The sequence below is a fragment of the Sus scrofa genome, chromosome 8, assembly GCF_054392235.1.
Source record: "Sus scrofa isolate SSC_HxYL_T2T_F1_AM1 chromosome 8, Sscrofa_HxYL_maternal_Yorkshire_Landrace_v2.0, whole genome shotgun sequence".
Lineage (NCBI taxonomy): Eukaryota > Metazoa > Chordata > Mammalia > Artiodactyla > Suidae > Sus > Sus scrofa.
In genome coordinates, this window is record NC_139390.1 from 110,891,788 (window position 1) to 110,905,118 (window position 13,331).

Sequence of the window (13,331 nt, forward strand, 5' to 3'; positions counted from 1 at the left end):
CAATTGACAGATCATCCTGACAGAAAAAAATCAATAAGGAAACAGTAGCCTTAAATGGCACATTAGACCAAATGTACTTAAATGATATATAAAAAGCATTCCATCTGAAAGCAATAGAGTACAGATTTTCTTCAAGTGCACTTGGGACACTTTCCAGGATAGATCACATGCTAGGTCACAAAACAAGGTTCAGTAAATTTAAGAAAATGGAAATCATATCAAGCATCTTTTCTGACAACAATGCTATGACACTAGAAATCATCTACCAAAAAAAAATACAAAAAACCCACAAACATGTGGAGGCTAAACAATACAACACTAAATAACCAATGGATCACTGGAGAAATCAAAAAATACCTAGAGACAAATGAAAACAAAAGCAAGATGATCCAAAACCTATGGTATGCAGCAAAAGCAGAGGGAAATTGATAGTGATAAAAGCATACCTCAGGAAACAAGAAAATCTTAAATAAACAACCTTACCTTATATCTAAAGCAATTACAAAAAGAAGAACAAAATCCAAAGTTAGTAGAGGAAAGAAATTACAACTAATAGAGCAGAAATAAATGAAATAGAAAAGATGAATGAAACCAAAATCTGGTTCTTTGAAAAGATAAACAAAATTGATAAACTTTTAACCAGACTCATCAAGAAAAAAGGGCACAAAACAAAATCAGAAAAGGAAAAGGAGAAATGACAAAGGATCGATAAAGACTACTATGAACAAAAACATGGCAATAAAATGGACAACCTAGAAGTAATCAAAAAATACTTAGCAAGGTAAAATATCCCAAGATGGGAAGAAATATGAACATGAACAATTATCATGAATTTGAAAAGAAATTAAATCTGTAATTTCTTTTTTCACTTTTGGTTGCCCCTTGTCATATGGAGTTCCCAGACTGGGGATCAGATACAAGCCACAGTTGCAATGTACACCACAGCTGTGGCAACACCAAATCCTTTAACCCACTGTGCTGCATCCTGGCACTGCAGAGATGCTGCAGACCCCATTGTGCCATGGCAAGAACTCCTGAATATGTAATTTTAAAACTCCCTACAAATAAAACTCCAGAACCAGATGGCTTCACAGGTGAATTCTACCAAATATTCAGAGAAGAGTTAAGACTAATCCTCAAACTATTTCCAAAAAAACTGCAGAGAAAGAAATACTTCTGAACACATTTTATGAGGCCAGCATCACCCTGATACCAAAAACAAAGATACCACAAAAAAAAAAAAAAAAAGAAAGAAAATTACAGGCCAGTTTACTGATAAACATAGGTGCAAAAACCCTCAACAAAATACTAGCAAAATGAATTCAGCAACACAGTGAACGGATTATATGTTATGATCAAGTGGAATTATCCCAGGGATGTAAGGATTTTTCAATATCCACAAATCAATTAGTGTGATACAACCACATTAACAAATTGAAGAATATGGGAATTCCCACTGTGATTCAGTAAGTTCAGAACTCAACACAGTGTCTGTCCATGAGGATGTGGGTTCAATGCCTGGCCTCACTAAGTGGGTTAAGTATCCGACACTGCCATAAGCTGCAGCAAAGGTTACAGATGTGGCTTGGATCTGGAACTGCATGGCTGTGGCAAAGGCCGGCAGGTGCAGCTCCAATTAGACCCCAGCCCAGGAACTTCTATATACCGCAGATGCAGCCCTAATCCCCCCCAAAATTAAACAAATTGAAGGAAAAAAAAACATGATCATCTCAATAAAGAAGGCTTTTGATAAAATTCAACACCCATTCATGATAAAAACAAAAACAAAACTTCCAGAAAGTGGGGTTTGAGGGAACATAGTTTGTTATATTATAGTTTAATATAATACGGGTCATATATGACAAAACCACAGCTAAAATCGTACATAATGGTGAAAAGCTGAAAGCATTTCCTCTGAGCTCAGGAATGAGACACATATGCCCACTCTTGCCACTTTTATTCAACACAGTTTTGGAATTCCAGCACTCAGAGAACAAAAAGAAATAAAAAGATGGAGTTTCTGTCATGGTGCAGCAGAAATGAATTCAAAGAGGAACCATGAGGTTGCGGGTTCAATCCCTGGCCTTGCTCAGTGGGTAAGGATCCAGTGTAGGTCACAGATGCGGCTCAGATCCCACATTGCTGTGGCTGTGTGTGTAGGCCAGGAGCTGTAGCTCCAATTTGACCCCTAGCCTGGTAACCTCCATATGGCCCAGGTGCGGCCCAAAAAAGCAAACAACAACAACAAAAAAGAAAAAAAACCAAAAATATGGAAATTTTCCAATTTGGAAATATCCAAATTGGAAAAGAAGTAAAACTGTCACTGTTTGCAGATAACATGATACCACACACAGAAAATCCTAAAGATGCCTCCAGAAATCTACTAGAGATCATCAATGAATTCAGTAAGGCTGCAGGATATAAAATTAATATATAGAAGTATGATGCATTTCTATACAATAACAACAAACTAACAGAAAGAAAAATTAAAGAAATAATCCCATTTACCATCACACCAAGAAGAGTAAAATACTTAGAATAAACCTACCTAGAATCATGATTTTGAATCATCCTGATAAAGGTGGATCTCCTTACTTAGCAACCAAAATTAATGAAGCAAAAGACTTACTAGAAGCAACCACCAAACACTGATCAGTGCTCAGGGACCACTCTGAAGGAGAAAAAGGGAAAACCTTATAAAAAATGTCCTGCAGATTAATCTAAACCATGGCCTTCATAATTTTCATACATGTACTGACGACAATCATTTATTCCACTACTAAGTTATATAATAAAAGATGAACAATCAAAAAAATAAATAAAATGACCATACTACTCAAGGCAATCATCAGATTCAAAGCAATCCCTATCAACATACCAATGGCATTTTTCACAAAACTAGAACAAAAACTTTTTAAAATTTGTAAGGAAACACAAAAGGTCCCAAATACTTAAAACAATCTTGAGAAAGAAGAACAGAGCTGGAAGAATTATACTCCCTGACTTCACACTGCTAAAAAGCTACAGTCATCAAAACAGTATGGTATTAGCACAAAAACAGATACATAGATCAATGGAGAGCCCAGAGATAAACCTACACACTTATGATCAATTAGTCTATGAAAAAGGAGGCAAGAATATACAATAAAGAAAAGAGTCTTTTCAACAAATGGTGCTGTAAAGCAATGAAATTAGAACATTCTCTAACACCATATACAAAAATAAACTCAAAATGAATTAAAGATGTAAATGTAAGACCAGATACTATATAACTCCTACAGGAAAACATTAGGCAGAACACTCTTTGACATAGACTGCAGCATTATTTTTTTGGATCTATCTCCTAGACTAATGGAAATCAAAGTAAAAATGTTTAAATGGCACCTAGTTAAACTTCAAAGCTTTGTCACAGCAAAGGAAACTATTTATAAAATGAAAAGACAATCTAGGCAATGTAAAAAGTATTTGCAAATGATATGGTTAATAAGGGATTAATATCCAACACAGAAAAACACCTCATACAACTCAACATTAAAAAAAAAAAAAAAAACCTGATTAAAAAATGGGCAGAAGAACTGAACAGACGTTTTTCAAAAGAGGGCATGTAGATGGTCAACAGGCACATAAAAAGATGTTCAACATCACTAGTCATCAGGGAAATGCAAATCGAAATCACAATGAGATATCACCTCACACCTGTCAGAATAGCTATCATCAAAAAGACACAAATAACCAATGTTGGCCTGGATGTGGTGAAAAGGGAATCCTGGAACCTTGTTAGTGGGAATGCTGCAGCCATTGTGGAAAAAAGTATGGAGGTTTCTCAGAAAACTAAAAACAGAACTGCCATATGACCCATCAATCCCACTCGGGATATATATATCCAAAAACAAAGAAAAGAAAACCCACTAATTTGAAAAGAAATATATATACACTTTGATGTTCATAGCAGCAGTATTTACAATTGCCAAGACAGGGAAGCAACCTAAGTTGCTATCAATATGAATAGATAAAGCAGATGTGTGTATATGCATATACACAATGAAATATTGTTTGGCCATATACCACTTGCAGCAACATGAACAGACTTGAAAGGCATTATGCTAAGTGAAATAAGTCAGGCCTGGCTTGTCACGGCTCCGCCAGAGGGGTCCCTGTCCAGCTGCCGCCATTGCTCCTAGCACTGCTGGGCCACTGTTGAGGCTGGAGGAGGAGGGAGGAGCAGGGCTTAGAGAGCCTGGAGATTGGAGCAGAGCACAGAGGGACAAGAACAGAATCACCAGCACTGGCTGAGGATGTCCAACCTACAGAATCTGAGAAGGAAATTTATAATCAGGTGAATGTAGTACTAAAAGATGCAGAGGGCATTTGAAGGACTTGCAATCATATAGAAGAGCTGGACATGAAATATGAGAGGCAATCCAGCATCCAGAATATGAGAAGTTGCAAGAGAAGGCATGGGGTGCAGTTGTTCCACTAGTAGACAAATTAAAGCAATTTTATAAATTTTCTCAGAGGTTAGAAGCAGCATTAAGAGGTCTTATGAAAAACAAAATAATGCCATTAGCAGCAACATGGATGGAACTAGAGACTCTAGTGAGTCAGAAAGAGAAAGACAAATACCATATGATATCACTTATATCTGGAATCTAATATATGGCACAAATGAACCTATCCACAGAAAGGAAAATCATGGACATGGAGAACAGACTTGTGGTTGCCAAGGGGGAGAGAGTGGGATGGACTGGGAATTTGGGGTTAACAGATGCAAACTATTGCCTTTGGAATAGATAAGCAATGAGATCCTGCTGTATAGCACTGGGAACTATGGCTGGTCACTTGTGATGGAGCATGATAATGTCAGAAAAAAGAACATATACATGTACGTGTGACTGGCTCACCTTGCTGTACAGAAGAAAACTGTCAGAACACTTTAAACCAGGTATAATGGAAAACATAAAAATCATTATAAAATATTTAAAAAGACGTCTTCTGGGAGCCCTGAGAAGTACCCCATATTCTCCCACCCAGCATCTAGAAATGCTGCAGAAATTCTTCATTTTACTCTCCAGTTTGATGAGCTCAAGATGACAAATCCTATGCCATATGGAATAATTTCAGCTATAATAGAAGAACACAGGGAGATGGGATTAAGATGGCAAAATAGAATGACTAGAGCTCAACTTCTCTCCTAAAAACAACAAAATTCACAACTAAAGGTTGAGCAATCTTCACCCAAATGGACCGGAAACATTAAAAAAGATATCCTACTCCAGAAGAAAAAGAGGAGGCCACATCAAAAGGTAGGAGGGGAAATTTCGTGATATAAACAACCCCATACATCCCAGGTGGGAAGCAACACAGACTGGAAACTAACTGGTTCACAGAGACTCACCTACAGGAGTGAGAGTTCTGAGACCCACATCAAACTCTCGTGTGGAGATCTGGCACTGGGAGAAAGAGCCCCTGGAGCATCTGGCATTGAAGGCCAGTGAGGCTTGTGTGCAGGAGCTCCACGAGACTAGGGGAAATGGAGACCCCATTCTTAAAAGGCGCACACAGACTTTCACGTGCACTGGGTCCCAGGGCAAAGCAAAGTCTCCATAGGAATCTGGGTCAAACCTGACCACAGTTCTTGGAGGACTCCTGGGAAAACGGGTGAACATGTCTTGTTGTGAGGGAAGGACATTGAAAGCAAAGCTCTATGGAACATTCAGCAGCATACCTTTCTCTGGAGGTGGCCATTATGGAAAAATCAGTCAGCACTGAGAAGCCACAGGGTGAACAACAATCCAGGTGGTATCACAGCACCACCCCTCAGTAAACAGGCTACCTAAAGACCCCTCAGGCGCACAGCTGCCTCTACTCCCATCCAGAGACTAAGCCCCACCCAACAGAGGGATTAGAATCAGCTCCACCTACCAGGGGGCAGGCATCAGCCCCTCCCATCAGGAAGCCTACAGCAAGCCCCCCATACTGACTTCAGCCACATGGGAGGCAGACATCAGAAGTAAGAGAGGCTACAACTCTATTATCTGGAAAAAAGTCACCACACCAAATACCTATAAAAATGAAAAGACAGAGAACTATAACTCAGATGAGGGAGAAAGGAAAAACTCCAGAAAATCAGCTAAGCAATGAGGAGATTCTCAGCCTCCAGGAAAAAGACTTTAAATTGGTGATGCCGAAGATGATGCAAGACATTAGAAATAAACTGGAGGCAAAGATGGATAACTTAAGGAAACACTGACCAAAGAGATACGAGATATAAAACTTAAACAAGAAGAGATGCAAAATACAATAACTGAAGTAAAACATTCACTAGAGGCACCTAACAGCAGAATACAGGAGGCAGAAGAACGAATAAGAGAGGTGGAGGACAAACAGTGGAAAAAACGGATGCAGAATAGAAAAGAGAAAAAAGATTGAAAACAAATGAAGAGAGTCTCAGAGAACTCTGGGACAACGTTAAATGCACCAACATCCGTATTACAGGAGTGCCAGAAGAAGAGAGAGAGAAGGAGACAGAAAAAATATTCCAAGATATAATAGCCGAAAACTTCCCTCACATGGGGAAGAAATCACTCACTCAAATCCAGGAAGTACAATGAGTACCATATAAAATAAACCCAAGGAGGAACACCCCGAGACACATATTAATCAAACTGACCAAAATTAAAGGCAAAGAGAAAATCTTCAAAGCAGCTAGGGAAAAGAAACAAGTAACATGCAAGGGAACCCCAATAAGGTTATTGGCAGGTTTTTCAGCTGAAACTCTGCAGGCCAGAAGGGAGTGGCATGATATACTTAACATGATGAAAGGAAAAAACCTCCAAGCAAGATTACCCAGCAAGGCTCTCATTCAGATTTGAAGGAGAAATTAAAACCTTCACAGATAAGCAAAAGTTGAGAGAATTCAGCAACACTAAACCAGCCTTACAACAAATACTAAAGGAACTTCTCTAGGCAGAAAAGAACAAGAGAAGAAGGAAAGAAAAAGAAGCAACAAAAACAAACCCAAAGCAATTAATAAAATGGCAATAAGAACATACATGTCAATAATTACCTTAAATGTTAACGGACTAAACGCCCCAACTAAAACACATAGATTGGCTGAATGGATACAAAAACAAGACCCATATATATGCTGTCTTCAAGAGACCCACTTTGCTTCTAGGGACACATACAAATTGAAAGTGAGAGGATGGAAGAAAATATTTCATGCAAACGGGGATCAAAAGAGAGCTGGAGTAGCAATACTCGTATCAGACAAAATAGACATTAAAATGAATATTTTAAGGGACAAAGAAGGTCATTACATAGTGATCAAAGGATCAATCCAAGAAGAAGATATAACAATTTTAAATATCTATGCACCCAACACAGTTTCACCACAATGTATAAGGCAACTGCTTACAACCTTAAAACGACAAATCAACAATAACACATTAATAGTGGGGGACTTTAACACCCCACTTACAGCAATGGACAGATCATCCAGCAATGGACAGAAAATCAATAAGGAAAAACAGGCCCTGAATGATGCATTAAACCTGATGGACTTAATAGATATTTATAGGACATTCCATCCAAAAACAACAGAATACACATTCTTCTCAAGTGCACATGGAACATTCTCTAAGACTGAGCATATCCTGGGCTACAAATCCAACCTCAGTAACTTTAAGAAAATTGAAATCATATCAAGCATCTTTTCTGACCACAATGCTGTACAACTGGAAATCAACAAGAAAAATCTGTAAAAAACACAAACACGTGGAGACTAAACAACATGCTACTAAACAACCAATGGATCACTGAAGAAATCAAAGAGGAATTTAAAAAATACCTAGAAGAAAATGACAACAAAGATATGACACTCCAAAACCTATGGAACACAGCAAAAGCCATTCTAAGAGGCAAGTTTATAGCAATATAAGCCCACCTCAGGAAACAAGAAAAAGCTCAAATAAACAAGCTAACTTTACATCTAAAGCAGCTCGAGAGAGAAGAACAGGCAAGACCTAAAGTTAGTAGAAGAAAAGAAATCATAAAGATCAGAGCAGAAATCAATGAAATAGAAACAAAGAAAACCATAGAAAAGATCAATGAAAAGCTGATTCTTTGAAAAGATCAACAAAATTGATAAACCCCAGCCAGACTTATCAAGCAAAAAAGAGAGAGGACTCAAATCAATAAAATTAGAAATGAAAAAGGTGAAGTAACAACGGACATCACAGAAATACAAAGGATCATAAGAGACTACTATATGCAACTATATGCCAATAAAATGGAAAACTTAGAAGAAATGGACAAATTCTTGGAAAAGTACAATCTTCCATGACTAAACTAAGATGAAATAGAAAAGATGAATGGACCAATCACAAGAACTGAAATTGAAATGGTGATTAAAAAACTTGCAACAAACAGAAGTTCAGGACCAGATGGCTTCACAGGCAAATTCTATCAAATCGTTACAGAAGAGCTAACACCTATCCTTCTGAAACTATTTCAAAAAACTGCAGAGGAAGGGATACCCCCAAACTCATTCTATGAGGCCACCATCACCTTGGTACCAAAACCAGACAAAGATACCTCAAAAAAAGAAAACTACAGGCCAATGTCAATGATGAACATCGATGCAAAAATCCTCAACAAAATACTAACAAACCGCATCCAACAATACATTAAAAGGATTGTATATCATGATCAAGTGGGATTTATCCCAGGGATGCAAGGGGTCTTCCATATCCACAAATCCATCAGTGTGATACACCACATTAACAAACTGAAGAATAAAAACCATATGATCCTCTCAATAGATGCAAAAAAAAAAAAAAGCCTTTGACAAAATCCAACACCCATTTCTGATAAAAAACCCTTCAGAAAGTGGGCATAACGGGAACCTACCTCAACATGATAAAGGCCACATATGACAAACCCACAGCAAACATCATTCTCAATGGTGAAGAGCTGAAAGAATTCCTGCTGAGATCAGGAACAAGACAAGGATGTCCACTCTCACCACTACTCTTCAACATAGTTTTGGAATTCCTAGCCACAGCAATCAGAGAAGTAAAAGAGATAAAAGGAATCCAAATTGGAAAGGAAGAAGTAAAACTATCACTGTTTGCAGACGACATGATACTATACCTAGAGTAACCTAAACACTCTACCAGAAAACTGTTAGAGCTCATCCATGAGTTTGGCAAAGTCACAGGATATGAAATTAATACACAGACATCGACAGCATTTCTATACACTAACAATGAATGAGCAAAAAGAGAAATTAGGGAAGCAATCCCGTTTACCATCACATCCAAAAGAATAAAATAACTCAGAGTAAAGCCATCTAAAGAGTGTACTCTGAAAACTATAAGACACTGATGAAAGAAATCAAAGATGACACAAATATATGGAAAGACATACCATGCTCTTGGATTGGAATAGTTAATATTATCAAAATGACTATACTACCTAAGGCAATCTACAGATTCCATGCAATCCCTATCGAATTACCAAGGACTTTTTTTTTCTTTGTCTTTTTGCCATTTCTTGGGCTACTCCCACGGCATATGGAGATTCCCAGGCTAGGGGTCCAATCGGAGCTGTAGCTGCCAGCCTATGCCAGAGCCACAGCAACACGGGATCCAAGCGCATCTGTGACCTACACCACAGCTCACAGCAATGCCGGATCGTTAACCCACTGAGCAAGGGCAGGGATCAAACCCGCAACCTCATGGTTCCTAATTGGATTTGTTAACCACTGCGTGACGACAGGAACTCCCCAAGGACATTTTTCACAGAACTCGAACAAAATATTTATTTTAAAGTTTGTTTGGAAGCCTAAAAGACCCAGACTAGCCAAAGATATCCTGAAAAAGAAAAATGGAGCTGGAGGAATCAGGCTCCCGGACTTCAGACTATACTACAAAGCAACAATTATCAAAACCGCATGGTACTGGCACAAAGATAGAAATATAGATCAGTGGAACAGGATAAAAAGCCCAGAATTCAACCCATGCACCTACAGCCAACTAATCTATGACAAAGGAGGCAAGGATATACAATGGAGAAAGAACAGCTTGTTCAATAAGTGGTGCTGGGAAAACTGGACAGTCACATGGAAAAGAATGAAATGAGAACACTCCCTAACACCATACAGGAAAATCAACTCCAAATGGATTAAAGACCTAGATATAAGACCAGACACTACCAAACTCCTAGAGGAAAACACAGACCAAACACTCTCTGACATAAACGACAGCAACATCTTCTTAGATCCACCTCTTAGAGTATTGACAATAAAAACAAAAATAAACAAATGGGACCTAATCAAACTTCAAAGTTTCTGCACAGCAAAGGAAATCCTAAACAACACAAAAAGACAACCCACAGAATGGGAGAAAATCTTTGCAAGTGAATCCACTGACAAGGGATTAATCTCCAAAATTTATAAACAACTTCTGCAGCTCCATACCAAAAAAACAAACAACCCCATCAAAAAATGGGCAGAAGATCTAAACAGACAGTTCTCCAAAGAAGACATATAGTGGCCAAAAAACACATGAAAAGATGTTCAACATCACTCATTATTAGAGAAATGCAAGTCAAAACCACAATGAGGTACCACCTTACACCAGCCAGAATGGCCATCATCAAAAAGTCTACAAACAATATGGGCTGGAGAAGGTGTGGAGAAAAAGGAATCCTAGTACACTGTTGGTGGGATTGTAAATTGGTGCACTCACTGTGGAAAACAGTATGGAGACTCCTCAGAAAACTAAAAATAGAACTACCTTTTGATCCAGCAATCCCAATCCTGGGCATCTATCCAGAGAAAACCACGACTCGCAAAGACACATCTACTCTGATGTTCATTGCAGCAATATTTGCAATAGCCAAGACATGGAAACAACCTACATGTCCATCGACATTGGAGTGGATCAAAAAGATGTGGTATATATATACACAATGGAATATTACTCAGCCATTAAAAAGAACGAAATACCAGCATTTTTAGCAACATGGATGGACCTAGAAATTATCATGCTAAATGAAGTCAGCCATACAATGAGATGCCAACATAAAATTCTTTCACTGACATGTGGAATTTGACAAAAGGACAGACCGAACTTCTTTGCAGAACAGATGCTGACTCACAGACATTGAAAAACTTATGGTCTCCAGAGGAGACAGTTTGGGGGGATGGGGGGATGTATTTGAGTTATGGGATGGAAATCCTGTGAAATTGGATTGTTATGATCATTATATAACTACAGATGTAATAAATTCATTTGAGTAATAAAAAACTAAATTAATAAAAAACAAAGAACAACACAGGGTCGTATGAGAATTAATAATGTTCCAGAAGAAGGAGAAAATGAAGTAAATAATGAATTGGAAAATCGAATATCTTTGTTTTTGCTGAGGCAATCCCAATACTGAAAACCTTAAGTGATGCCACAAAAAAATTTGTATCAGAGAATAAAAAATTACCAATAGAAAATACTACAGATTGTCTAAGCACCTGGCTAGTGTGTGCAGAGTCATGCTTGAAACACTGGAATACAGAAGTCGATTTACAGATTAAGAGACAGTGTCATTCTGCTTAAGGGTAATGGTGAACATAATACTCTATGACCACATACATCAAGTGGGAGCATTTGCCAAAACTTCAAAAATTGATATGAAAGGTTGTATCAAAGCTCTTAAGGACCAGCCTCCTAATAGTGTAGACGGTCTTCCTCATGCTTTCAGGTACACAATTAAACATTAGAATGATAGGACTACCTCCAAGCAGATTAAATTCATGCTGCATAACAGTTCTGGGCTAAGCACCTGCTGTAGACAGAAGACAGTGTTCTGCAGTGACTGAGAATGAACAGCTTTTAGTGATTGTAATTATGATCTCATTTACTCTAGCTTTTTATTTCTTTCCTCTGTTCCTTTTCCCTCTTTTTCAATAAGGTTCTTTCTTGTTCTTTTTTTTTTTTTTTTGGTCTTTTTTTTGTCTTTTTGGGGCCACACCTGCAGCATATGGAGGTTCCCAGGCTGGGGTCTAATTCAGAGCTGTAGCTGCAGGCCGATGCCACAGCCACAGCAACATGGGATCTGAGCTGCATCTGCAACCTACACCACAGCTCACAGCAATGCCAGATCCTGAGCGAGGCCAGGGATTGAACCTGCAACCTCATTGTTCTTAGTCAGATTTGTTTCCACTGCGCCATGACCAGAACTCCATATTCTTGTTTTTAAGACTTCTTTTCTATGCCAAAATCAGAAAAGTTATACTCTGAAGGGAACTTGTCCTTTCAAACAGGCCCTTTAAGGCAGCTAATTATGCATTGCATTGGGGTTTCCACTGAGAAAAATTCTGTGACTTCTGCCAATTTTGCAGGTACCATAGCTGGTGATATGCACATTGTAGAATAAGTGGAAAGATCTCTCCACCTCTGACCAGGGCTTAGCAAACTCATCTGTGAGCCAGGCCTCCCACCACCTGTTTTGTATGGCCTGTGGACTAAGAATACTTTTTACATTTTAAAAAAGGTGACAAAAATCAAGATAATATTTTGTAGAATGTGTAAAATACGTGAAATTGAAATTTCAGTGCCCATAAATAAAATTTTATTGGAACACACACACACACACACACACACACACAAATAAGTCAGACAGAGAAAGACAAGTACTCTATGATATCATTTATATGTTGAATCTAAAAAATACAGCAAATTAGTGAATATAACAGAAAAGAAGCAGACTCACAGATGTAGAGAACAAACTAATAGTTACCAGCAAGAAGAGGGAAGTGGAGAAGAGCAATATAAAGGTTGGGGAATAAGAGGTACAAACTGTCAGGTATAAAATAAGCTACAAGATATATTATACAACAAGGGAGAGGAATATAGTCAATATTTTATTATAACTATAAATGCAGTAAACCCTTAAACACTGTGCATCACTATATTGTACACTTGTAACTTATATATTATAGCAACTATACTTCCATAAACACACACAAACGAAACAGAGCAGTTTTGGATTCACAGCAAAACTGAACAGAGAGTACAGAGTTCCAAGACACCCCACCCCTCTCATGTACAGTCCCCCCCCCACTATCAATGTACCCCTAACTTAGCAGAGTGGTACATTTGTTACAGTTGATGAACCAACACTGACACATCATTGCCACCCAAAGTCCAAAGTTGATATTAGGGTTCACTCTTGGTGCTGCACATTCTATGGGTTTGGACAAATGTATAATGATATATATCTATCCTTATATTATCTTACAGAATAATTTCATTGCCCTAAAAATCCTCTGT

The 13,331-nt window shown here is 38.1% G+C and overlaps 1 long non-coding RNA gene and 1 pseudogene across 14 annotated transcripts in view; one reads left to right on the top strand and one right to left on the bottom strand.

Annotated features, from left to right (window-relative positions):
* The window catches only part of LOC146400981 (uncharacterized), a 119,233-nt gene that overhangs the window by 48,487 nt on the left and 57,415 nt on the right, over nucleotides 1–13,331 (bottom strand). The gene's annotated exons all lie outside the window — the stretch shown is intronic.
* Nucleotides 797–11,878, top strand: LOC100524157 (CYFIP-related Rac1 interactor B-like; annotated as a pseudogene).